We start from the raw sequence: 24,107 nt of genomic DNA, 5'->3' as shown, positions 1-24,107 counted from the left end.
ACTTTTTTTAGCAAAGGTTAGTAATGCTGTACCACAGACTCTCACGCCCAGTCACACATGTTCTTCCCGAGACTGTTACGCAGCTTCGTATTTTAAAAATCGCCATCCTAACTGCGTACCTGATACTACTGGTTCTCCCCTTTTTAAAGTCTGATGTTAAGGAAAAGCTGCAAGTCCTACAAAACCAGGCAGACTTGCTTGTTCTTGCCAAAGAGAAAAAGGTTAAGCATTATTAAAAAATAAGACTATTGCCTACCTTTAAGTATCCATAAAGCTATCAACACGAACCGTATGGTGGCCTGTTAGCATCGCTATTTGAACACGGGCATGCAAAATGTCCTTCAGTTAAATTCCAAACTCTATGAAGTAATTGGTGGGCAATTCCCCAAGGATAAAACGTCTATCAAAAGCCAACAGTAAGCCAGAAATCTCTTTCCGTTTCATAGGGTAAAAAAAAATAAATACAGTGAATCCTGAAAAAAGAAATAGATATTAGACAGGGAACGCCTATATACTTATAGGGCAAGTAATAAAACATTTAGTGTTTTGATTTTATTTTTTTTTATGTCATCACAATAGTTAGACAAACATGGAAACATTTGCAACAGCAATACTTGGGCCACTTTAAAATCTTGGTAACACTGAAATACAGGGCAGCGAAAGCTAATGATGTGGGGAGGGGACTTTAGGTCTTCTTATTTTCATACACATTCACACACACACACACATATATCTATATACACACGCGCACTCCACAACTCCAAAGAGCTATCTTAACTATGTCTGCCAGTAAACGGAAATAGTAGGCAGAAAGGAACCATATCTGTACTAAGACAGTTAGCTGTGCCGTAAAACTGAAGATCACTGCAACCAGTGCCATCTTAAAGAAGAAAAAACAACCACCACCAACAACAACCAAAAAACCTGAAAGGAACCATCACTGTGCATGTCATAAGCATGAAGTTATTTTAACCTGATGACTACTCTGCTCTATACTTTAAGCATCATGAAGTTTTTATGTATTTTTAAAGTCTAAGGTTATTATTTTAAATGGCCTACTTGTAGTGGCAGCCCAAGTAGCATTCTGGAGAACACCACAGTGCCCACAACTTCTACAGGTCAGTGCAGTCTGATCAAGCACTACATTTCTAGGGGAGGAAAACAAAAAACCACTACCGCTCATTTATTCAATTGAAAAGCTTATTACCTGCACCTTCCAAAGCAACAGGCTACAGGAACACTGAATGCAAAGTAAACCAGACCCATCTGGAATACTCTGACTCAGTCTCAGCTCCAAGTTACACATCTTTCATTTCGTATTTTAAGGGATTAACAGCATTTGGATGCACAGAAACTGCCTTTACAGTGAAGTCAGCAGACCTCCGAGTCAAAAGTTAAAATGTCTTCCTAAATTATAACAGTATTAGCACTTCCTCTGAAAAGGAGTGAAAAAAACACAACCAGGGAAGGAGGAAGTGACACAACACCAAGGGTTTTTTTTCCCAGAGATTACAAAATCCTGAGAGAACAAGATGCTTGTGCTATCAGAATAAAAATCCCCAAAGAAACAAAAGAGTTTACCTTTCCCTTGGAAAAGTTACTTCTGAGTCAAGATCTGCCCTTTTTCTCTCCCAAGCATGAAATCTCTCTTCAGCTTAAGACTCTCTTCTACTGCAGTAGAAGTTTAGTGCACATGCTGGAACCTGGACAGAATCTTATTTAAAAAAACAAACAATACAATAGTACTACAGTGGCTAGAAATCTTTTACATATTCTGATGAAAAGACTCAACTTATTTCTAGGAAATAAAGTGTTTGGGGCCAAAGCCAACGCATGATGTTCATGTAAGGTTAAATTTTTTTTTTTTTTTTTTTTTTTTTTTTTTTTTAAATTGATATATTGGAAAAAGCTGGAGAAGGAAGCGGGGACAGAAATGAAAAACCACTCAGGGAGTCAGTGGTATAGACTGTCACCATGCAATCTCAATATTGTAATTGCAGATCACATAGTCAGAACAAGCCAGTCAAAAGTAGCACACTCCCTGGGAGAGGGGCGGGAGTCTCTCTCCCCTTGTCTTTCAAGCCAAGACCCAACTAGCAGAAGGCAGCTTTTCTGTCAGATAAAGCAAGGCAAAAGGATCATGTACAGCAACTTCCTTGCAGCCTCTTGCTCCTGAGCACCCTTCTTCACCTCTTTCTTTCTTTCTCTCTTTCTTCTGGTGATGGGAAGGCAAAGCATGTTCTGTTCCTGTGAGCCCATACTGCTTGTCCCTATAGTCACAGCAGGCACCTGTGATTCCTCTCCGAAGACATTTACGCATAGAAATCAGTTGAGTGGTGTGTTACGGAAGCATAAGCTGCAGTGGACGTGATTTTGAATCAGTTAATTTTGTGCACACCATGACAAAATAAAACCAGCAATTTCTTACTTTATAGAAATTCTCCTAAAGTAGTAGTTGCCCCCAACAGCTGTCAAGTTTTTGTATCACAGGAGAACAAATGCAGCCAAAAGAACATTTTCTCTAAAAGGACCGCTCCGAACTACACAAGCAGGCAGGCACAGGCAGCTCCCGATTTAATAAAGCGTATGTACACAGCACCACTTAGTGGTGCAAGCGGAGTCACCGCTGACAGGAATGAGAAGCTTGAACACCAACCTTCCCGCCCTGGCCCCCTGGACACTGCAGCCTGATCTTGACAAATTGACCGCCTGGATAAAGAAAGCTATCTGGCAACTAAAAAGATCCATTGTACTTTTCTGCTCAGTACACCTAAAGATACAGATTCACCCTCGAAATCTCGGCAATTTCTTGAATACCACCAACACTCAGAACAGGTTTCAAATGGCAACGTGGCAGGACAAAGTAATAAATGCTTATCCTTAAGTCTGCTAACTTTCTAAACCTTTGCCTAGACCTTAAGGAAATGTAAAAACAAACAAACTACTGCAAAGTTCAATACGCAAGCCACGCAAAGTTAAGGCTATCAAGTAGGAACCTGATTACAAGTATAAATCATGCAACAGCTACTCTATGACATGGATGTCCTGAACAGATCATCCTCTACAGTGTAAGTCCAAGGTACAAACCCATCAGCACCTCCTTCCCTCTCTGTATCGCTGTGGTTACCTGCTCTGTGCCCAGAGCCAAAAAGAATCCCAACGTTGGAGTTACTGTTCCTTTTATGCCCACCCCCATACTTCTTTCCCGACGGAGAGGTGATGCACCTGATTTGAGGTGGAGTGCAGACAACCTTCTCATCTAGTGCTGGGCAGTTTATTTGTCCCATAAACAAACCCCAGGAAAGAGAATGCACGGTTGGACGGGTGCACTTGAGGTTTTGAACACGCGGTAGCACCGTTAACTGCTGAAAGAGCAGGACTCTCTGCCGCTCCGTGTCCATGTCACGACTGCCCTCACGTCCCCAGTCTGCACCCAGCTCCTCCAGGGTGTGCAGAGGGGCTTCCAGCCCTGGCTCAGCAGGCGTCCACATAAGATCCCCCAGCCAAGAGGGGGGTGTATGCTCACCTGCCACATCGATACCGTGGGTACATTAAAAGCCACCCCCCAACCCTTTCCCCAGGAGTGATTGGGGGAGGCTCTTCACTCATCTGGCTGTAAACCCCCTCCCCCTCAGGGAGGCCAACATCCAGGCATGCCTTGCTCTAACTCCCCAAATCCACTGCCCTCCGAGGAATAAAAGGCGTCTGGGCCACTCCCCCGGCTCTAATCTGCAGATATGCCTGGCTTCCCAGAAGTAGGCTGAGAAAGCCAGCATTAAGGCAGTCCTTCCCACGCCCAGATCCACAAAATCCTCAGAGAAAAGAAGAAAAATAGCCACTTCACTGCAGCATGAAGTAAATAAACTTGGGGGACACAGGAGGCCAGTTCTCCTGGGGTCAATGGAAAGGAGGGCTAGATGCAACGTATCTGAGGATTTTCCATGTGCACAGCTGAAACAGCCATGCCTCAAGCAGGGATGCGTCCCATTTATGGCAGTTCCTCCCCACTTCTCATCCCCAAAAGACAAACTCGGGCCTCTGCCTTCTCCGTGTGTAGCTCCCCACTCCCTTCAGCATGGAGCTGCGAGGCTCGGGGTTTGTGGAGAACCACAGGTGGGAAACCGAGGCTACTAATGGTGACCACAGAGAACAGACCAGCTCGGAGGGGGCGAGGAGGGCTGATGCACAATTTCTACGTTTGAATTTGTTGGGAACTTGGTGGGAGTCACAAGCTTGCAAGCCACAACCCACAAGCCTGCAAGGCACAACCCCAGCTATCCAAGACATTGGCTTCCCAAGATCACAAACCTCCGGGGACGGGGACGGCGCCTGCGCCGGCGAGCGAACGCCGGGCTGCCCCAACGCAAAGCACGGCGCATGCGCCCGGGAGGCGCGTCCGCACGGCTGGTCGGGGAGCGGGCGCAGCGGGAAGCCCGCGGAAAACCACGCGAAACCGGCAACGCTCCCGAGTCTGACCTGGTCGGACTCCGGGGGCCGCGAGGACTACGCCGCGCCCGAGACCCGCGCTGCTGCCCGGCCGCCGAGTCCGCGAAAACTACAGCTCCCGGCATGCCCCGGGAGGCAGCCTGCCCTGCTGCCTGACGCCGAGGGGACGCCGCTTCCGTTCCCCCCCACCTCCCCACGCCGGCGCAGCGGCAGTTCCCGCCGAGCCCCCAGCGCCGCTCCGGGTAGCTCCGGCACGGCGCGGCCCCGCTGTCGCTCCGTGCGTGCAACACGGACCCCGCCGTCCTCCTCGGGGCTTTCCCCGGGACCCGCCGGCCGACTGCGCAGCCCCGCCACGGGGCCCGGTGAGCCCCCACCCCGCGCGCACGTTCTCTCAGCCGCCCTGTCAGCGCCCCGCCCCCCACCCCCGCGCGCACGTTCTCTCAGCCGCCCTGTGAGCCCCCAGGGCTCCCTCTCGGCCTCGGCACCCCCACCTCCCCCGGGCCACCCCCACCTCCCCCGGGCCACCCCCGCCTCCGACGTTCGCGCTCCGAGGGGCGCCCGGCCCCGCTCACCTTCTCCCTCGGGGCAGCCGCAGCCCGGTCACTGCTCTGCTCCGCTCCTGCCTGGGCTCCCGGCGGCCCCTCCCCCGGCAGCCCCTCCTCCCCCGGCGGCCCCCCCCTTGCCAGGGAGGGGGCGTCGCCATCAGCCTCTCACTGCCCGCACCTGCGGCTCCTCCAGCCCCGGCCCGCAGCTGTGGTACCGAAACCCGGAACCAAACCCCTCACCACCAAGGTGAAGTGAAGCAGCAGGCACTGCCTTGACTGAGTGACAGATGTCAAGAGTCATCTGATGTGGAAGAGGTGTTAACTGGGGTCAAAATACAGATTTTAATACCCATCTGATTTTAGTTCTAAGACTTGGCAATTGCCAGGTATCATCTTTTCGATTTCCCCAGGTCCACCCGCGAGCGAGGCCACAAGGGAGATTTCTTCCAGAGAGAGGATAGAGTTATTAAGTCTCAAGACCACGATTTGCTTTTCTCCTTCATGAAGAGGTGAGTGGATCATATAGCATCACTAGTCACCCAAGCAGTTAAGCCTGAACTTTTCACCTGTCCTTTAATGCCGTCAACTCCAAGCTAAATTTTTCCTGTTATTAAGAGGGGACCAAAGATCATGTGAAGTATTATTATCCTTTCTACAAATACACCCCCATCTTAGAGCTTTAGCTACTAGAGAAGGTCTTGGGAGTTTGGGGTCAGAGGAGCTAGCTGCAAGTACAAACTTTCATACAGCTCTGTTTAGGATGTGTGATGTTTCTCTGGTTGTCTAAACCGGTCTAAATTTCCACAGATGGTCCCGACTCTGGGTGGCTCTAACAAGGATCCTGGAACTCCAGTAAGTTCTAAACATCGTTTTATATTTTAAACATGATCCCAAGTTCCTTTTTGCACTTGTCTCTACGGTTTTGGCAGCTGACAGCCCCGAGGGGTGCTTGTACAAGTTTCTCCCGAAGGGCGAGTAAATTAATTCTTTTGTCCGTGAGGTGGATGGTTTGGTAACGTTATAATTCACAACGCTATAATTCCTTCTTTCAAATTTAAAAAAAAAATAATTGCCTTTTAAATCCATCCAATTTAATCTGCTAAAATGATTCTCGTTGTTCTACCTCTTTTCTCAAGTTTTGGTTAAATTCAATGTCAGTATTCTCCACGGAACTAGATTTTCATCTGACTTTGGAATCGGAAAGGCAGGCTGTTACTGAGGTTAAATTCTGTGTCTTTACAAAACTTTGAATCAGTTACAAAACTACATTATTTTTTTTAATTCAAATTACAAAACCGGTTAATATCAAGATGAATAGCTCAAACAATAATTGTTTCATTTTGTTTATCTCATGTTTAGAACCCCTCAAAAAAACCCACATACACCCTCTAAACACACAAAAAGATTATTGCCCTCGACAATATTCCTAATAGCAACCCCAACATTATAAACTTTACACAACTGTTTTCCCAAATAGATAACGTGAAACTTACTTATAGATTTTCCGTTTTAAAGGGACAGTTTCTTTAGACTTCCAGTTTCTTGTTGGGTGCTTTCTTTATTCTCGAATAATGAAGCCAAGGTTCTTCTCCCAGACCTTTACTGCTACAAGTGTTGTTAAAATGACTCGATACGGTCCTTTCCACTTCTCGGTGATTTTATATATATTCAGTCTCCTGGTCGGAAGGGATGCGCTGCTACGTCCAGTTCTAAGGGTCCAGCTGTGGAGACATACTGACAAAGTTCTTGAAAAGAATTGCTTAAAGAAATCATAACACCTTTTAAAAACATATCTCCAAAGATACTCAGAACACAGGACTCTTGATATGGTCTTTCATACAACATTTCCTAAAGACTTGACTTTTCTTTCTCTTCTGGCTATACTCCGATTCTTAATAGAGCCACGGGTAACGCTTTAACCCATGTGAGGAGTGAGGTTTCCTGACAAATTTTACTCGACTGTTGCTTAAGGATATAGTTCATTCTCTCTCTCTCTCTCTCTCCCCCCACACACTTGCCTGTGGTCTATGTGGGGTGTGATAGTCTCAATCCATAGATAATACTTGGCTCAACTTGTCTCATAATCTTTGCTATAAAATGAGGGCCATTGTCAGATGACATTCTTACAGGCACCCCATATTTTGGTATTATCTCTTTGAGCAAGACTTTGACTACTTCCCTTGCTTTGTTGGTGCGACAAGGGAAAGCCTTGGGCCACCCAGTAAAGATATCAACTAAAACTAGGACATATCCTTATTTTCAAGGCAATTCTATAAAATCAATTTGCTAATATTCTTCTAAAAAATTTCCTTATTTAATAATCCCAAAGATGATCTTATTACTGGTTCGGGGATAAATTTACATATACATTTCACGTCCACTTATAATTGTTTAAACAATCTTTGTCATATTTCGCTTTCTGTTTCCCAGTATACTTTGTGATGTTCAATGGGGCAATTTCTCTTATTATTGTGGGTGGGACTATTATTCGACCTGTCGGTGTTACAGCCTATCCTGTTTCATTTTGTTAGCCTGCAATCTAATAATTAATTCTTCATCTTTTTCATTATAATTTGGAGTTTCTTTAGGCAATTTTATACCTTTCTCTGGAACTAGTGCTAGGATGCCTTTTTCTGCAGCCTCTTCAGCAGCTTTATCAGCCAGTCGGTTACCTGCGTTAGGACCGGTCTTACCTAACGGATGTGCTTTACAGTGCATCATCGTGACTGCTGTTGGGTTTTGAATGCTTTCTAACAATTTCAGTATTTGTTCTGCGTGCTGAACGGCGGTTCCTGGTGCAGATAACAGTCCTCTTTCTCCCCGTATCGCTCCATGCGCACGTACCACTCCAAAAGCATACTTTGAGTCTGTCCAAGTGTTGACTCGCTTTCCTTGACTTAGTTCCAGAGCTCGAGTAAGAGCTATCAATTCAGCCTTTTGGGCAGAGATCATCGAAGGCAAAGTTGGCAACGCAAGTACCTCCTCAGTAGTTATTGCCTATCTCGATAAAACGTTTTCCTTCACAGATGGAACCGCTTCCGTCGGCATATAGTTCCCAATCTGTTTCTTCTAGTGGCACATCTCAGAGATCCAGTCAGCTGGAGTAAACTCTTTCGATTGCCTGCAAGCAGTCACGTTCCAGTTCTCCTTTAACTCGGTCAGTTGTTGAAAACGCAACAGGGTTAACGGCGGTAGTAGTTTTTAGGTAAACATCATCTTGTTCCAGCAACAACACCACTTGGTATTTCAGCATTCTGCTAGGGGATAACCAGTGCCCCCCTTTCCGTTTTAGCACAACAGTTATCATATGGGAAACGTACAGTAATCCTTTCTCCTCAGGCGAACTTACGAGCTTCCTGGATCAGTAGCACAGTTGCAGCGACAGCTCTCGGACGACCAGAGCATCCCAGACTCACGTTATCCAATCGCTTCGAGAAGTAGGCCACAGCTCGCCCACTTGGCCCTAAATATTGGGCCAGGATACCCAGAGCTCTACCTCTTCTTTCACGAGCAGAAAGTTCAAGTGTCTCTTGTGAGATCTGGCAGACGCTAGGGCTGGCACCCCTATTACAGCCTGTTTCAATTCTTGGAAGGTAGCTTTCTCGGCATCGGTCCAATCCGTCGTTTGAGGTTTTGAGCTGCTCCTATAAAGGTCAGGCCAGCAAGCCACAATTTATAATCTACAGGTGACACCACTCGACCATTCCCGGAAATCCTTGTCATTCATTTTTTTAGTCTTAGGTTCGGGGAGACGACACATTGCCTCTTTTCTCTCAGTTCCCAATTGTCTCTGTCCTTTTAGGATTTTAAAACTCAAATTTAAGTTTCTTCTTTCTGGGTTATTTGGGTTTTTTTCTTTTGACACTCGATATCTACTGATTCCCAAAAAGTTCATAAAGTTAAGAGTTAACTTTGTGCATTGTTCTTCCGTCTCAGCTACCATTAACAGATCGTCCATATATTTCAGCAAGATTTCTTGATTATTTTCTTTCTTCCAAATCTCTAATTCTCGTGCCAATTGATTTCCAAAAATGGTAAGACTATTCTTAAAGCCTTGAGGCAAGACTGTCCACGTATATCGTGTTTTTCTCCCAGTCTCAGGATTTTCCCATTCCAAAGCAAAAACCTCTTGACTATTGGGATCCAAGGGAATACAGAAAAAGGCATCTTTTCGGTCCAACACTGTGAACCATTCTCATTTCTCCGTTAGGGTTGTTAACAAAGTATAAGGATTTGCTATGACCGGATGAATACCTTGTACTATTTGATTTATTGCTCTGAGGAGGTCTTGAACTAATCTATCATCTTTTTCATCAGCCTTTTAAAAGGCAAGATCGGGGTGTTATATCTGGATTCACATTCTATTAACAATTTGTATCTTAAAAATTTTTGTATTACCATTACTAACTCTTTCCGACTTTCCGGTTTTAGGGGGTATTGTTTCATTCTTACCGGATTCGATCCTGGCTTTAAATCAACTCTCACAGGTTCTGCTTTTTGGATTTACCGGGAACTTCCCAGTCCAGACGACTGGAATGACAGCATTACACTTGGACCGGTATAATCTTCTGCTTTCGGTAAACATCCTGTTAACAACAAAGCCGCTGCTTCGATACGTTTAGTTTCTGGAATTAAAATTTTAAGCTCTCCATTTTTAAATTTAATTTCTGCCTCTAAGTTCTCAAATAGACCTCTCCTTAACAGGAGTTTAGGAGAATTTGGCACATACAAAAACTGCCGAGTGACCCATTGCTTTCCTAATTTCATTGTTAAAGATTTAAAGAAGGGTCTAGTTTCTCGTTCGCTTGTTGCACCAACACCACCAATTTCTTCAAAACTTAACTCTCCCTCTGAGGTATTTAAAACTGAAAAGGTGACTCTAGTGTCAACTCAAATTCAATTTTCTGTTCTCCCAGTTTAGCTGTAACCAGAGGTTCTGCTGGGAGACTCCCCTCCGGTCCCCGTCCGATACGTTCACTTAAAAAGAACAAATCTACATATGGCACTTTATTCCATTTACTCTCTCTCCTACAAAACAACAGTAATTGCAATATAGTATTGTAACTCAAATTTCTGTTTGTTTACCATTTTTCCTGCAGTTCACCCCAACGTGCCAATAAACATCCCAGCGGTGACGTTTCTGGTAACTTTTCATCAGCAGTTCTATTTCCTGCACTCTTATTCTTAAACAATTTTGCTAATGCCATTATACTTATATACATTCAAATACCAAATACCAAACAAATGCAAACGACAGCTGTCCCAAATAATACACAAAGTCCAACCCAGCAATAGCTTTCGCTTATGACTTACGGGCAGACGCCTAGGCTTCCACTGCAGACGGCTACCCTCCAAGCCCCAACCCTGGGAAGCTTTCGCCGCGCCTCACGGGCAGGCTTTCCAAACAAATTCCAAAGAAGCAGCGCCTTACCTTTTTTCCAGGGAACGCTGCGAGGAGCTTTGCGTGTCGAGGGTGACGGTTCTCCCCGAGAATACCTCGGTGCCGGCCGGAGCTCGATCGACACGCCATCTCGTCCAGTCTCACTCGCAAGGTCCCATCTGGGTCGCCAAAACCGTTACCGAAATCCAGAATAAAACTCCTTAACGCCAACGTGAAGTTAAGAAGCAGGCACTTTGTTTATCGCAGCGCTGGGGACACGGGGGATCGCTCCTCCAAAGGCGTGTCCCACTTAGTATCAAAATCCATCAGTTTTTACAGGCTTTTCCCGTCAGGTCATTGTTACCTAAGCTCCTTCCGTAAAAACGCATACTATGCTCGTTCTTAAATTTAACCGTTGTAACGATCGGTCCTGTGATTATATAACCTTACCAATATTCTTATTTAAAAACAATCATTGGTCAGTGACACTTGGCTCTGCTGACTGGCATCGTCGATACTCAAATCGAGATGGGAAGGGTAAGGGGGTTTCCAAGCAGCAAACTGGTGTCCACGACGGTTTCCTTAGTTTCCTGAAACAGAACGTAGGAAAACCAGTAACTTCCTGGTGAGGTTTCTAGGGTTAGCTGTTTCAAACTTTAACAATATTACGGTTCCTAGCGTCACGCATAACACAGCTCCTAAAGTTTCTATGGCTACGTTTCAAACTTAACAATCCTATACGTTACGCTTCACAATTTTACTTCTTAATCAAACCTAACTCTTCTATGTGATTAAATGTTGATTTCTTTACCAGAACATTTGCAACAGCTGGAGCCCAGCAGGAACAGGGGGGGCACGGCCCGACCCCCCCCAGCGCCTCACCTCCTCCTCCTCCCCTGGGCTCCCTCACAGCCCCTCGCCCCGTGCAGAGGGAGCGCAAACGCAGCCCAGAGGGCAAAGGGGCCGGCCGGCCAGCGTCTATTCAGTCAGTCGCGCACCTATCGAGTCCTGCCAGCGAGTCTGCTCCGGGGCTCGGGGCGCCCCCCGGCGCTCCCCCTGCCCCTCGGACACCTCTGATAGCACATTTCCATACGTTCTGTATGGCACGTCTAAATATTTGGGTGGTTTTAATACTTTGTACCAGCTGTGGTTTGCTGCTAGGTGACTATAAAAGTGAGATTTGGTAAATAATGGTTAGAAATCTTATACTAACGCTACAACTGAAACAACAGACAAGAGTATAGCCGAGCAATTAACTAGCAGAGGTAGGTACTCCTAAGTTTTGCAGTTCTTTGCTCTTATGACTAGATGTTCCCCTGTAAGCTAAATGGGAACAATGCTGAAACTGACCACATGTGATTGAAACTGCGTTAAGCTTCAAGATCAAAGAACAAGGACAAGAATAAAGACTTCGAGGACAGCCAGCAAGAACTTCAAATGGGTCGGTGGTCGCAAAAGCAGCCCTTCGTCTCAAATGGATCCTTCCTTGCACGTGATCGGATGTAGGCAGTGCTATGATAATCGGTTGCCATCGTTTTTATGTATATGTATACTCATCTGATTAATAAGCAATTAGTTATTCTATATAACCTGTTTGTGCTAAAGCTGTGGCACGCACACTAGGTGGAACTATCCCCCGTGCATCCAGCGCTGCAGTGAAGAACGCCTGCTTTCTAAAACTCCAAAATGAGTCTTAGGGAGTTTCGTCGACCGGCTTTTCAGTATCAGAGGTACAAGGGAGGAAAGGAAAAAAAAAAAAAGCAAAAAAAAAAAAAAGCAGGGGTGTGGGAAAGAGAGGGGACCAGGGGACGGAGGGGGCAGGGAGGGACCACAACACCGAAGAGGGGAGACGGGGCCCCGAGGGCCCGGGGCTCACCGCAGCTCTTGTTCTTGGCGCTGCCAAGAGACTTTGCCAGTTCAGCCGCTTCTTTCTCCTTCTCTCCTCCCTTCCTCTTCTGTAACTCCAGTCGCTTGGCTGTCCTCCGCATAACGGAACACGCGAGCCCCTCGCAGCTCTTGCGAGATGAGGCCTCCTAGACACGTAGCCTCGCTCGCTCGTTCACTACGTGGCCGTACCGTGCTGCTGGTCACGCATCACCCTGGCGGTCTGACCTGCTGTGGACTACGAGGAGGGATCCTCCCACACCCACAGAGGCAGGGTCCCTCTGGCCTGCAGCGGGAGGCAGCTGCCAGCCAGATGGCCTTCCGTTTCTTCTTCTTTACCTTTCTGCGGCCTCTCCAGCTTCAGCAGCTCCCGTCCACAGCCAGTAAGCGCTCCGCCTGTCCCTCTGCGCTCCCGTGCCGTGAGGAGAGGGAGGCCGGGCAGAGACAGGCCACGCGAGCCTGAGGCTGCTGCAGTCAGCGGCATCTCCGGGGACGAAAGGACAACCCCGCTCACGGCGTGGCCTCTGGCAGAGGAAAAGAGGCAGCAGCGACCGTTATTACCGCAGCTCCACCCTGGCCAGAGCCCCTCCGTCCGCAGGGGCTTCCGCGGACGGACGCCGCTCCTTCCCCGCGCCGCTGCTAACGGCACCCGCCTTAAGGGAGACTCGAGAACACCGGAGGGCCAGCTTGCCGCCCTCACGACAGGGCTCGGGGGCTGCCTGCGGCTGCAGCACAGGCTTCAGGGGAGGGGCTGCAGCTGGGGGCAGCCGCAGGGGCCGAGCGGGGCTGGGGAAAGGCGCCGGGGGAGCTCCGGCGACTCGGGAAGGCGCCCGCTGGCCGCGCCTGGGGGGTGCCCGCCTCCGTCCCCTCTTCCCTTCTGTCGGCTCTCGGGGACCTGCCCGGCGCTGCCCTGGCCCGGCTCGCCTCCGGCGGACCGGGAGCCTGCCGCGGCGGCCGCTTCGCAGCTTCCCGTCCCGCCGGCCCCGGGCGGCCAGCGGGCAGGAGGCACCCGCCGCCGCGGCCGCCGCCGCCCCCGCCGGAGGGGATCGCTCGCCTCACCCGCGGTCCAGGCGCTCGCCCGCTGCCGCCGACAGCCGCGCCCTGCGCGCCGCCACGCTGCTCCCGGGGACCGCGCATGTGTAATATGGAGGAGGGAAAGGAGGGAGGCAGGGCAGGAGATAGGAGAGCAGGGTGCGCAGGGCGAAACAACTCGCGTGGGTTAAAAACTCGTGTGGGTGAAGGGGGTGGGCTGGAGCAGGAGATGGGGGTGTGCATGGCGGAGACACGGACCTAGTGGGGAGGGTAGGTGAGGGTACAAAGGTGCACGGGGGGGTACTAAAACCAGACGTGCTGCTTCACAGAAATACGGTCCCACCTGAATTCAGTAGTAGGCTTTCTTCTGCGCTTAAACACTAATCAGGCATTTAAAAGCTTCAGTAGACTTGCAAACTGAAACCTCTGACAATTTACGTAGTCTTCTAATTTCTGATATCCAGGATATGTGAAAATAACACTCTCAATTCAACAGTTTTCACCGAGAATGATATGTGTTAACCTAAATCACACAAAGTGAATAATATCATGTTAGCCATGTAGCCTTTATTAAGAGGTTGAAATTACCTTCTCGGGATCTTTTAAGCTTCTAAGCGTAAAATAATTAGTGTAGCTTACAGATGTGGAAGAGAAATCTTTTGGTATCATAACCAAAGTAGTCTTCTCCTCTATGAATGGCAACACAATCTGTAATACTGCATCGACAATTCAAAACCCATTCTGTCTCTCCCCTTTTGTCATCCAATGTTGTCTTTTAGATATTTCAAGAAATTCTTTCATGGTCTATCCCATAAAATGAGAAGTAGATTATTACGGAAGAGCTCCACAGATAAAAAGTTAATGCATTAGACTAACTGTGATATAAAAATTACTGGAGATCTATTTATGTGTGATGTTCTGATGAATTATCTAGTTGTTTACAATTGCTAGGACTTCTCTCAGCGGTAAATCACTGGCAATGTGCACGAACACAAGAAACTCTTCACGGGGCACATTCATCCTTTATGCAATTAAATGAAGTTTTTAAATCACAAAAAGATTTGGCTGTTACACAGTCTGTGTAAATTACATGATAGTAACCCAAACCACAAGACCATGTCTCTCCTACTTTGCTCTGTTGCAGAAGAATCTCAGCTTGCAAAACACATCAGTTTTCTGTAACACAGATAACCAGGGTTCACACAGTCAGACTTTTCAGTCAGAAGGCCACAGAAAGAATCATAAAGAGACCGAGTATCTTTTCCTTAAACATCCTGTTTACAGACAGCTATGTTACCTCCAAGTGCTATGAAAGTTACTTTCTCTAAAACTATCTTCCATTTAGTTTTCCTTTTTTTTTTTTTTTTTTTCCCTTTTCTTCCCCTGAAAACAATCTTATAGCTTAATCCTTATAGGATTTTTTTTCAAGTTTTCGTTTTTTCTAACGACTATCAACACATGAACACTCTAAATAGTTTCAGGAAGGTCAGTATTTGCTACAGTTGCACTTGATCCAACATCCCACTTTTTTTTCCACCAAGCAAAGGAGTTCAACCAAGTTTCTTTCAAGAGCCATACAGGAGAAAGTACAGATTCTGCTCTGTCTGCTAACAAGCAGGCGAAGGAGCTGCTACCGATTTGAAAACTGTAGAGGCTCTGCTGTGCCCATTTTGAACTGGGGAACAAAAATAGTATTTAGGTCCACTTTTTCTCATTTGCAAAGCAGATCCACTGCCTTGGGAGACTGACCAGAATTACTTGGAACAAACAGTCTTTTTGCCTAGGATCTGTTTGTTAGTTCAGAAAACAGTCACTACGTCCCTGTGATAATATGACACGATTTCATCAAGACATTTCTGTCTCAAGGGGCCCAGCTGTATTTTATTTTCTATTAACACAGCATCTATCCAATTCCGGTCTCTGACTTAAGAGATGAGCAACATGCAATTTCTTCAATGTCTACTTATCACGTGAGGAAGTCAACAAACCTCTTTTCACAGTTACAAGCACTTTTCAAAGATGTGACAGTTCCCTCCGGTCATCAACTGACCCTGAACAAGTTGGAAAATATAAAAGGATCAATAAATGTGAGAAAGACCTTTGGTATGAGGGAACCCAGACAAACCCGTGCAGCAGCTTTCTTCTCTATTGATTGGAAGAGAATGCTGTTTGGCTGCTGCTTCTACGGATAATCCACAAATTATTTGCTATTCTTCTTAGCCAAAGGGCTAAGGCAGTGCCATCAGCAACTTCATAACATACCCTGAAACAAGAAGCAGATATTACAGCTCCAAGTCTGAGGAAACAGCATCAATGATTAAGACAGCTCTAACATGGAAGGCCTGGTAAGTGGCAGTGGTATAAGGCACTAGCAATTTATCAGGGCTCTCTTTCAAATGCTGGCATTTTCTGTGACTTGGATTTTGCCTATTGTTATGAGATCATTACATCACCTATCACACAAGTGTAGCTTTGTTAACTTTCAAAGAAAAGCTGCTAGACAATATACAACACAAAGTTAGACAAGCGAGGGAAGTACACAGGGATTTCACAGGCAATCTGGAATCGGGCACCCGACTTGAATTCCCGGCTTTGAAAACCTCTCTCCAAATGACTTACCATCCTTTCACTAAGATCCAGCAGCAGTTCCCTCCTGTGCCTCATGCTCTTCTTTAGCCAGCCAAAGCCCACGGAGCTGCACTGTAAGCTTGAAGACGAGGATGCCAGCTGCGTGTCCTATTTCTGTCACCTAGTTTTTACGTACCGTTTCTTGCTAATCAAAAGGCCCAGTGATTCCTCCTCACACATCACACTGGAGTTAGTACGTCCAAGCATTATTTCTGCCGCGCTACATTTGCACGGATTAGCTGCTGAACCCTCCAGATGATGTACTGCTTTTCAAGAAGGGTGTAGTATAACTGGCGAGGGTCTACAGTAAGTCCAAGAGGGTGCTCAACGATGTACAGGAGTCTGACTTCAAAGCATAAATTGAAAAACAGCCTCTTAACCTAGAAAGGGCAATACTGAAGAGAAAGAACAATGTTTAAACTCTAAAAGGTAGCTGTAAGGAAGAACTATTGTGTGCATCCACTGCACACAGTTACACGGAATCATGGGGCTTAAATTACAACCTGAAAAACTTAGGGTATGTGGCAATCTTTGCAACAGTAGTAATAATTACAGGAAATGTTTAAGAATAAATTAGGCAAGCATTTGTCAAGAATGGTACAGAAAGTTGATCATTCACCTCTAGAACGAGAGCAACACTAGACTATCTTTAAAAGTTCTTCTTTCCCCACTGCTGTCCCAAGGACAGGCACCGGCCCGGCCCGGCCAAGGCCAGGCCCCTGCCCGCCGGCTCGGCACGCCCCGGCCCGGCCAAGGCCAGGCCCCTGCCCGCCGGCTCGGCACGCCCCGGCCCGGCCAAGACCAGGCCCCTGCCCGCCGGCTCGGCACGCCCCGGCCCGGCCAAGGCCAGGCCCCTGCCCGCCGGCTCGGCACGCCCCGGCCCGGCCCGGCCAAGGCCAGGCCCCTGCCCACCGGCTCGGCCCGGCCCGGCCCAGGCCAGGCCCCTGCCCGCCGGCTCGGCCCGGCCCGGCCAAGGCCCGGCCGAGGCCAGGCCCCTGCCCGCCGGCTCGGCCCGGCCCCTGCCCGGCCAAGGCCAGGCCCCTGCCCGCCGGCTCAGCCCGGCCTGGCCAAGGCCAGGCAAGGCCAGGCCCCTGCCCGCCGGCTCGGCTCGGCCCGGCCCGGGCAAGGCCAGGCCCCAGCCCGCCCGCTCGGCCCGGCCCCTGCCCGGCCAAGGCCAGGCCCCTGCCCGCCCGCTCGGCCCGGCCCCTGCCCGGCCAAGGCCAGGCCCCTGACCGCCGGCTCAGCCCGGCCCCTGCCCGGCCAAGGCCAGGACCATGCCCGCCGGCTCGGCACGCCCCGGCCCGGCCAAGGCCAGGCCCCTGCCCGCTGGCTCGGCACGCCCCGGCTCGGCCCGGAGAAGGCCAGGCCCCTGCCCACCGGCTCGGCCGGGCCCGGCCCGGACAAGGCCAGGCCCGGCCCGGACAAGGCCAGGCCCCTGCCCGCCGGCTCGGCACCCCCCGGCCCGGCCAAAGCCAGGCCCCTGCCCGCCGGCTCAGCCCAGCCAAAGCCAGGCCCCTGCCCGCCGGCTCGGCCCGGCCCGGGCAAGGCCAGGCACCTGCCCGCCGGCTCGGCCCGGCCCGGCCAAGGCCAGGCCCCTGCCCGCCGGCTCGGCCCGGCCCGGCCCTGGCCAGGCCCCTGCCCGCCGGTTCGGCCCGGCTCGGCCCAGGCCAGGCAAGGCCAGGCCCCTGCCCGCCGGCTCGGCCCGGCCCGGCCCGGACAAGGCCAGGCCCCTGCCCGCCGGCTCGGCACCCCCCGGCCCGGCCCGGCCAAAGCCAGGCCCCTGACCGCCGGCTCGGCCCAGCCAAGGCCAGGCCCCTGCCCGCCGGCTCGGCCCGGCCCAGGCCAGGCCCCTGCCTGGCCAAGGCCAGGCCCGGCCCAGGCCAGGCCGCTGCCTGGCCAAGGCCAGGCCCGGCCCAGGCCAGGCCCCTGCCTGGCCAAGGCCAGGCCCATGCCCGCCGGCTCGGCCCGGCCCAGGCCAGGCCCCTGCCCGCCGGCTCGGCCCGGCCCGGCCAAGGCCAGGCCCCGGCCCGCCGGCACGGCCAAGGCCCGGCCTGGCCCAGGCTAGGCCCCTGCCCGCCGGCTCGGCCCGGCCCGGCCAAGGCCAGGCCCCTGCCCGCCGGCTCGGCCCGGCCCAGGCCAGGCCCCTGCCTGGCCAAGGCCTGGCCCATGCCCGCCGGCTCGGCCCGGCCCGGGCCAGGCCCCTGCCCGCCGGCTCGACCCGGCCCGGCCAAGGCCAGGCCCCTGCCCGCCGGCTCGGCCCGGCCCGGCCCTGGCCAGGCCCCTGCCCGCCGGCTCGGCCCGGCCCGGCCCAGGCCAGGCAAGGCCAAGCCCCTGCCCGCCGGCTCGGCCCGGCCCGGCCCGGACAAGGCCAGGCCCCTGCCCGCCGGCTCGGCACCCCCCGGCCCGGGCAAAGCCAGGCCCCTGACCGCCGGCTCGGCCCAGCCAAGGCCAGGCCCCTGCCCGCCGGCTCGGCCCGGCCCGGCCAAGGCCAGGCCCCTGCCCGCCCGCTCGGCCCGGCCCCTGCCCGGCCAAGGCCAGGCCCCTGCCCGCCGGCTCGGCCCGGCCCCTGCCCGGCCAAGGCCAGGACCATGCCCGCCGGCTTGGCCTGGCCCGGCCAAGGCCCGGCCCCCGGCTCGGCCCGGCCCGGCCGAGGCCAGGCCCCTGCCCGCCGGCTCGGCCCGGCCCGGCCCAGGCCAGGCCCCTGCCCGCCGGCTCGGCCCGGTCCGGCCCAGGCCAGGCCCCTGCCTGGCCAAGGCCAGGCCCATGCCCGCCGGCTCGGCCCGGCCCGGGCCAGGCCCCTGCCCGCCGGCTCGGCCCGGCCCGGCCAAGGCCAGGCCCCTGCCCGCCGGCTCGGCCCGGCCCGGCCCTGGCCAGGCCCCTGCCCGCCGGTTCGGCCCGGCTCGGCCCAGGCCAGGCAAGGCCAGGCCCCTGCCCGCCGGCTCGGCCCGGCCCGGCCCGGACCAGGCCAGGCCCCTGCCCGCCAGCTCGGCACCCCCCGGCCCGGCCCGGCCAAAGCCAGGCCCCTGACCGCCGGCTCGGCCCAGCCAAGGCCAGGCCCCTGCCCGCCGGCTCGGCCCGGCCCGGCCAAGGCCAGGCCCCTGCCCGCCGGCTCGGCACGCCCCGGCCCGGCCAAAGCCAGGCCCCTACCCGCCGGCTCGGCACGCCCCGGCCCGGCCAAGGCCAGGCCCCTGCCCGCCGGCTCGGCACGCCCCGGCCCGGCCAAGGCCAGGCCCCTGCCCGCCGGCTCGGCACGCCCCGGCCCGGCCAAGGCCAGGCCCCTGCCCGCCGGCTCGGCACGCCCCGGCCCGGCCAAAGCCAGGCCCCTGCCCGCCGGCTCGGCCCGGCCCCTGCCCGGCCAAGGCCAGGCCCCTGCCCGCCGGCTCAGCCCGGTCTGGCCAAGGCCAGGCAAGGCCAGGCCCCTGCCCGCCGGCTCGGCTCGGCCCGGCCCGGGCAAGGCCAGGCCCCAGCCCGCCCGCTCGGCCCGGCCGCTGCCCGGCCAAGGCCAGGCCCCTGCCCGCCCGCTCGGCCCGGCCCCTGCCCGGCCAAGGCCAGGCACCTGCCCGCCCGCTCGGCCCGGCCCCTGCCCGGCCAAGGCCAGGCCCCTGCCCGCCGGCTCAGCCCGGCCCCTGCCCGGCCAAGGCCAGGACCATGCCCGCCGGCTCGGCCAGGCCTGGCCAAGGCCCGGCCCCCGGCTCGGCCCGGCCCGGCCGAGGCCAGGCCCCTGCCCGCCGGCTTGGCCCGGCCCGGCCCGGCCCGGCCAAGGCCAGGCCCCTGCCCGCCGGCTCGGCACGCCCCGGCCCGGCCAAGGCCAGGCCCCTGCCCGCCGGCTCGGCACGCCCCGGCCCGGCCAAGGCCAGGCCCCTGCCCGCCGGCTCGGCCCGGCCCGGCCAAGGCCCAGCCGAGGCCAGGCCCCTGCCCGCCGGCTCGGCCCGGCCCCTGCCCGGCCAAGGCCAGGCCCCTGCCCGCCGGCTCAGCCCGGCCTGGCCAAGGCCAGGCAAGGCCAGGCCCCTGCCCGCCGGCTCGGCTCGGCCCGGCCCGGGCAAGGCCAGGCCCCAGCCCGCCCGCTCGGCCCGGTCCCTGCCCGGCCAAGGCCAGGCCCCTGCCCGCCCGCTCGGCCCGGCCCCTGCCCGGCCAAGGCCAGGCCCCTGCCCGCCGGCTCAGCCCGGCCCCTGCCCGGCCAAGGCCAGGACCATGCCCGCCGGCTCGGCACGCCCCGGCCCGGCCAAGGCCAGGCCCCTGCCCGCTGGCTCGGCACGCCCCGGCTCGGCCCGGAGAAGGCCAGGCCCCTGCCCACCGGCTCGGCCGGGCCCGGCCCGCACAAGGCCAGGCCCGGCCCGGACAAGGCCAGGCCCCTGCCCGCCGGCCCGGCCCGGACAAGGCCAGGCCCCTGCCCGCCGGCTCGGCACCCCCCGGCCCGGCCCGGCCAAAGCCAGGCCCCTGCCCGCCGGCTCGGCCCAGCCAAAGCCAGGCCCCTGCCCGGCCAAGGCCAGGCCCCTGACCGCCGGCTCGGCACGCCCCGGCCCGGCCAAAGCCAGGCCCCTGCCCGCCGGCTCGGCACGCCCCGGCCCGGCCAAGGCCAGGCCCCTGCCCGCCGGCTCGGCACGCCCCGGCCCGGCCAAGGCCAGGCCCCTGCCCGCCGGCTCGGCACGCCCCGGCCCGGCCAAGACCAGGCCCCTGCCCGCCGGCTCGGCACGCCCCGGCCCGGCCAAGGCCAGGCCCCTGCCCGCCGGCTCGGCCCGGCCCGGCCAAGGCCAGGCCCCTGCCCGCCGGCTCGGCACGCCCCGGCCCGGCCAAAGCCAGGCCCCTGCCCGCCGGCTCGGCACGCCCCGGCCCGGCCAAGGCCAGGCCCCTGCCCGCCGGCTCGGCACGCCCCGGCCCGGCCAAGGCCAGGCCCCTGCCCGCCGGCTCGGCACGCCCCGGCCCGGCCAAGACCAGGCCCCTGCCCGCCGGCTCGGCACGCCCCGGCCCGGCCAAGGCCAGGCCCCTGCCCGCCGGCTCGGCACGCCCCGGCCCGGCCCGGCCAAGGCCAGGCCCCTGCCCACCGGCTCGGCCCGGCCCGGCCCAGGCCAGGCCCCTGCCCGCCGGCTCGGCCCGGCCCGGCCAAGGCCCGGCCGAGGCCAGGCCCCTGCCCGCCGGCTCGGCCCGGCCCCTGCCCGGCCAAGGCCAGGCCCCTGCCCGCCGGCTCAGCCCGGCCTGGCCAAGGCCAGGCAAGGCCAGGCCCCTGCCCGCCGGCTCGGCTCGGCCCGGCCCGGGCAAGGCCAGGCCCCAGCCCGCCCGCTCGGCCCGGCCCCTGCCCGGCCAAGGCCAGGCCCCTGCCCGCCCGCTCGACCCGGCCCGGCCAAGGCCAGGCCCCTGCCCGCCGGCTCGGCCCGGCCCGGCCCTGGCCAGGCCCCTGCCCGCCGGCTCGGCCCGGCCCGGCCCAGGCCAGGCAAGGCCAAGCCCCTGCCCGCCGGCTCGGCCCGGCCCGGCCCGGACAAGGCCAGGCCCCTGCCCGCCGGCTCGGCACCCCCCGGCCAGGGCAAAGCCAGGCCCCTGACCGCCGGCTCGGCCCAGCCAAGGCCAGGCCCCTGCCCGCCGGCTCGGCCCGGCCCGGCCAAGGCCAGGCCCCTGCCCGCCCGCTCGGCCCGGCCCCTGCCCGGCCAAGGCCAGGCCCCTGCCCGCCGGCTCGGCCCGGCCCCTGCCCGGCCAAGGCCAGGACCATGCCCGCCGGCTCGGCCTGGCCCGGCCAAGGCCCGGCCCCCGGCTCGGCCCGGCCCGGCCGAGGCCAGGCCCCTGCCCGCCGGCTCGGCCCGGCCCGGCCCAGGCCAGGCCCCTGCCCGCCGGCTCGGCCCGGTCCGGCCCAGGCCAGGCCCCTGCCTGGCCAAGGCCAGGCCCATGCCCGCCGGCTCGGCCCGGCCCGGGCCAGGCCCCTGCCCGCCGGCTCGGCCCGGCCCGGCCAAGGCCAGGCCCCTGCCCGCCGGCTCGGCCCGGCCCGGCCCTGGCCAGGCCCCTGCCCGCCGGTTCGGCCCGGCTCGGCCCAGGCCAGGCAAGGCCAGGCCCCTGCCCGCCGGCTCGGCCCGGCCCGGCCCGGACAAGGCCAGGCCCCTGCCCGCCAGCTCGGCACCCCCCGGCCCGGCCCGGCCAAAGCCAGGCCCCTGACCGCCGGCTCGGCCCAGCCAAGGCCAGGCCCCTGCCCACCGGCTCGGCCCGGCCCGGCCCAGGCCAGGCCCCTGCCCGCCGGCTCGGCCCGGCCCGGCCAAGGCCCGGCCGAGGCCAGGCCCCTGCCCGCCGGCTCGGCCCGGCCCCTGCCCGGCCAAGGCCAGGCCCCTGCCCGCCGGCTCAGCCCGGCCTGGCCAAGGCCAGGCAAGGCCAGGCCCCTGCCCGCCGGCTCGGCTCGGCCCGGCCCGGGCAAGGCCAGGCCCCAGCCCGCCCGCTCGGCCCGGCCCCTGCCCGGCCAAGGCCAGGCCCCTGCCCGCCCGCTCGGCCCGGCCCCTGCCCGGCCAAGGCCAGGCCCCTGACCGCCGGCTCAGCCCGGCCCCTGCCCGGCCAAGGCCAGGACCATGCCCGCCGGCTCGGCACGCCCCGGCCCGGCCAAGGCCAGGCCCCTGCCCGCTGGCTCGGCACGCCCCGGCTCGGCCCGGAGAAGGCCAGGCCCCTGCCCACCGGCTCGGCCGGGCCCGGCCCGGACAAGGCCAGGCCCGGCCCGGACAAGGCCAGGCCCCTGCCCGCCGGCTCGGCACCCCCCGGCCCGGCCAAAGCCAGGCCCCTGCCCGCCGGCTCAGCCCAGCCAAAGCCAGGCCCCTGCCCGCCGGCTCGGCCCGGCCCGGGCAAGGCCAGGCACCTGCCCGCCGGCTCGGCCCGGCCCGGCCAAGGCCAGGCCCCTGCCCGCCGGCTCGGCCCGGCCCGGCCCTGGCCAGGCCCCTGCCCGCCGGTTCGGCCCGGCTCGGCCCAGGCCAGGCAAGGCCAGGCCCCTGCCCGCCGGCTCGGCCCGGCCCGGCCCGGACAAGGCCAGGCCCCTGCCCGCCGGCTCGGCACCCCCCGGCCCGGCCCGGCCAAAGCCAGGCCCCTGACCGCCGGCTCGGCCCAGCCAAGGCCAGGCCCCTGCCCGCCGGCTCGGCCCGGCCCAGGCCAGGCCCCTGCCTGGCCAAGGCCAGGCCCGGCCCAGGCCAGGCCGCTGCCTGGCCAAGGCCAGGCCCGGCCCAGGCCAGGCCCCTGCCTGGCCAAGGCCAGGCCCATGCCCGCCGGCTCGGCCCGGCCCAGGCCAGGCCCCTGCCCGCCGGCTCGGCCCGGCCCGGCCAAGGCCAGGCCCCGGCCCGCCGGCACGGCCAAGGCCCGGCCTGGCCCAGGCTAGGCCCCTGCCCGCCGGCTCGGCCCGGCCCGGCCAAGGCCAGGCCCCTGCCCGCCGGCTCGGCCCGGCCCAGGCCAGGCCCCTGCCTGGCCAAGGCCTGGCCCATGCCCGCCGGCTCGGCCCGGCCCGGGCCAGGCCCCTGCCCGCCGGCTCGACCCGGCCCGGCCAAGGCCAGGCCCCTGCCCGCCGGCTCGGCCCGGCCCGGCCCTGGCCAGGCCCCTGCCCGCCGGCTCGGCCCGGCCCGGCCCAGGCCAGGCAAGGCCAAGCCCCTGCCCGCCGGCTCGGCCCGGCCCGGCCCGGACAAGGCCAGGCCCCTGCCCGCCGGCTCGGCACCCCCCGGCCCGGGCAAAGCCAGGCCCCTGACCGCCGGCTCGGCCCAGCCAAGGCCAGGCCCCTGCCCGCCGGCTCGGCCCGGCCCGGCCAAGGCCAGGCCCCTGCCCGCCCGCTCGGCCCGGCCCCTGCCCGGCCAAGGCCAGGCCCCTGCCCGCCGGCTCGGCCCGGCCCCTGCCCGGCCAAGGCCAGGACCATGCCCGCCGGCTTGGCCTGGCCCGGCCAAGGCCCGGCCCCCGGCTCGGCCCGGCCCGGCCGAGGCCAGGCCCCTGCCCGCCGGCTCGGCCCGGCCCGGCCCAGGCCAGGCCCCTGCCCGCCGGCTCGGCCCGGTCCGGCCCAGGCCAGGCCCCTGCCTGGCCAAGGCCAGGCCCATGCCCGCCGGCTCGGCCCGGCCCGGGCCAGGCCCCTGCCCGCCGGCTCGGCCCGGCCCGGCCAAGGCCAGGCCCCTGCCCGCCGGCTCGGCCCGGCCCGGCCCTGGCCAGGCCCCTGCCCGCCGGTTCGGCCCGGCTCGGCCCAGGCCAGGCAAGGCCAGGCC

The 24,107-nt window shown here is 58.7% G+C and overlaps 1 long non-coding RNA gene across 1 annotated transcript; it reads left to right on the top strand.

Moving 5' to 3' along the window:
• Nucleotides 1–9,429: 9,429 nt before the first annotated feature.
• LOC126037313 (uncharacterized) lies at nt 9,430–10,536 on the top strand. Its single transcript, XR_007505605.1, has 3 exons — nt 9,430–9,568; nt 10,091–10,134; nt 10,434–10,536. It is a non-coding gene; the product is annotated as an uncharacterized LOC126037313 (long non-coding RNA).
• Nucleotides 10,537–24,107: the final 13,571 nt, after the last annotated feature.

Source organism: Accipiter gentilis, unplaced genomic scaffold, assembly GCF_929443795.1.
Source record: "Accipiter gentilis unplaced genomic scaffold, bAccGen1.1, whole genome shotgun sequence".
In the NCBI taxonomy this organism is placed as follows: domain Eukaryota; kingdom Metazoa; phylum Chordata; class Aves; order Accipitriformes; family Accipitridae; genus Astur; species Astur gentilis.
Note: the sequence above shows the minus strand (reverse complement) of the source record. Positions and strands in the feature narration are given on the sequence as shown.